The sequence below is a fragment of the Oncorhynchus keta genome, chromosome 2 (genome assembly GCF_023373465.1).
Source record: "Oncorhynchus keta strain PuntledgeMale-10-30-2019 chromosome 2, Oket_V2, whole genome shotgun sequence".
Taxonomy (NCBI): Eukaryota; Metazoa; Chordata; class Actinopteri; order Salmoniformes; family Salmonidae; genus Oncorhynchus; species Oncorhynchus keta.
Window position 1 is genome coordinate 252,050 of NC_068422.1, and position 2,915 is coordinate 254,964.

General features: G+C 43.9%; 1 long non-coding RNA gene across 2 annotated transcripts; it reads left to right on the forward strand.

Moving 5' to 3' along the window:
- The first annotated feature begins 2,067 nt into the window (after positions 1 to 2,067).
- Positions 2,068 to 2,669, forward strand: LOC127909405 (uncharacterized). Of its 2 annotated transcripts, none has more exons than XR_008071026.1 (3): positions 2,068 to 2,143; positions 2,199 to 2,308; positions 2,474 to 2,669. It is a non-coding gene; the product is annotated as an uncharacterized LOC127909405 (long non-coding RNA). The 2 variants fall into 2 exon arrangements; XR_008071027.1 differs by lacking the exon at positions 2,474 to 2,669 and adding an exon at positions 2,364 to 2,412.
- Positions 2,670 to 2,915: the final 246 nt, after the last annotated feature.

The following is a 2,915-nucleotide window of genomic DNA, read 5'->3' on the forward strand; positions in this document are numbered from 1 at the left end:
TTATTTATGTACAAAATACATATTTTTAAATAATTCAGTGGGTGCGGTTTATGTTCAGGTGCGCTTAATAGTCCAGCAATTACGGTAGGTTACCCTTTCCCTGCTCCATTGAAATCTGGTTCAAAAGAAATGTGCCTGGTGTCTTTCTTCTCCTGGCCATGCATTAGCCAGGAGCCTATCCGTAAAGGGTTTGTAAATGGTCTACTCCAGGCTTTTGCAATCATGCTTTTACATTATTCACAATCCACACAGACCTACCGGCAGTGCATACTCCATACGGCTTGTATCCTTCCCCATTTCCAAAGACCGCCTCTTGTCCGGTTACCAAAGACATAGGCTATGTAAATGATTTAGTCCTATAACACCATTTTAACAGTAGTCCTAGGCTATATACGTCTTACTGAGAATGCCTCTCACATACAATACCATTTAAGGACCTAGTAGTTTTTATAGGGCTCTGGTCAAAAGTAGTGCACTTACATAGGGCTTTGGTCAAAAATAGTGCTCTACATATGGCTTTGATCAATAATAGTGCACTACATAGGCTTCTGGTCAACAGTAGTGCACCACATAGGGCTTTGGCCAAAAGTAGTGCACTACATAGGGCTTTGGTCAAAAGTAGTGCACTACATAGGGCTTTGGCCAAAAGTAGTGCACTTACATAGGGCTTTGGTCAACAGTAGTGCACTACATAGGGCTTTGGTCAATAATAGTGCACTACATAGGCTTCTGGTCAACAGTAGTGCACCACATAGGGTTTGGCCAAAAGTAGTGCACTACATAGGGCTTTGGTCAAAAGTAGTGCACTACATAGGGCTTTGGCCAAAAGTAGTGCACTACATAGGGCTTTGGTCAACAGTAGTGCACTACATAGGGCTTTGGTCAATAATAGTGCACTACATAGGCTTCTGGTCAACAGTAGTGCACCACATAGGGTTTGGCCAAAAGTAGTGCACTACATAGGGCTTTGGTCAAAAGTAGTGCACTACATAGGGCTTTGGCCAAAAGTAGTGCACTACATAGGGCTTTGGTCAAAAGTAGTGCACTACATAGGGCTTTGGTCAAAAGTAGTGCACTACATAGGGCTTTGGTCAAAAGTAGTGCACTACATAGGGCTTTGGCCAAAAGTAGTGCACTACATAGGGCTTTGGTCAAAAGTAGTGCACTACATAGGGCTTTGGTCAAAAATACTGCACAACATAGGGCTCTGGTCAAAAGTAGTGCACTACATAGAGAATACAGTGCCATTTGGGATGTAACCTACTTCCTTGGAACCTCTCTAGAAAACAACTGCTTGCAGAAAAATCGAGTCATCAGCCGGAGAGTGGCGTAAAATATCTCCCTCTCTCATCCCAGATTCAGATTCTGAGTGTTTTTTAACTCACGTGTTCAGGGTAACAGGTGTGATTGTTGTTCAGATTCAGAGTGTTTTTATAATCACATGTTCAGGGTTATAGGTGTGATTGTTGTTCAGATTCAGAGTGTTTAATGGTCACGTGTTCAGGGTAACAGGTGTGATTGTTGTTCAGATTCAGAGTGTTTTTATAATCACATGTTCAGGGTTATAGGTGTGATTGTTGTTCAGATTCAGAGTGTTTTTATAATCACATGTTCAGGGTTATAGGTGTGATTGTTGTTCAGATTCAGAGTGTTTAATGGTCACATGTTCAGGGTTACAGGTGTGATTGTTGTTCAGATTCAGAGTGTCTAATGGTCACATGTTCAGGGTTACAGGTGTGATTGTTGTTCAGATTCAGAGTGTTTAATGGTCACATGTTCAGGGTAACAGGTGTGATTGTTGTTCAGATTCAGAGTGTCTAATGGTCACATGTTCAGGTGTGATTGTTGTTCAGATTCAGAGTGTTTGTCACATGTTCAGGTGTGATTGCAGGGTACAGTAGAAATCTGTGAGGCTCTGAGCTCCAACATGCAGGACCAAGTGAAATAAAATCATGAACATGGTCCTAAATACAATATAAATATCAGTGTAAATTCAGAACTGTAGCAGGGATGATGAATACATGTCCATTAGAGTGCAGGCAGAGTAAAGACTATGACCATAGGGGGAGCAGCATGACCATTGAGGAAGTGGGGGCAGAGTAAAGACTATGACCATAGGGGGAGCAGCATGACCATTGAGGAGGTGGGGGCAGAGTAAAGACTATGACCATAGGGGGTGCAGCATGACCAGTGAGGAGGTGGGGGCAGAGTAAAGACTATGACCATAGGGGGAGCAGCATGACCATTGAGGAGGTGGGGGCAGAGTAAAGACTATGACCATAGGGGGAGCAGCATGACCATTGAGGAGGTCGGGGCAGAGTAAAGACTATGACCATAGGGGGAGCAGCATGACCATTGAGGAGGTGGGGGCAGAGTAAAGACTATGACCATAGGGGGAGCAGCATGACCATTGAGGAGGTCGGGGCAGAGTAAAGACTATGACCATAGGGGGAGCAGCATGACCATTGAGGAGGTGGGGGCAGAGTAAAGACTATGACCATAGGGGGAGCAGCATGACCATTGAGGAGGTGGGGGCAGAGTAAAGACTATGACCATAGGGGGAGCAGCATGACCATTGAGGAGGTGGGGGCAGAGTAAAGACTATGACCATAGGGGGAGCAGCATGACCATTGAGGAGGTGGGGGCAGAGTAAAGACTATGACCATAGGGGGAGCAGCATGACCATTGAGGAGGTGGGGGGACCAAGTCCAATAAAAACTATACAATCATAACAGTAGTTATAATAATCCAGGAGTGGATGCAGAGCTGATTGTTTATTAATGTGTCCTTGAGAGAAACCATTATTTACCACACAATTATCTTCATAGTCTCATTCGCTATTTCTATTTTTAAACTGTCGTTATAGATTTTCTGTGTTTGTGCGTTTGTGTGCTAAAGCATACAAAAATTACAAG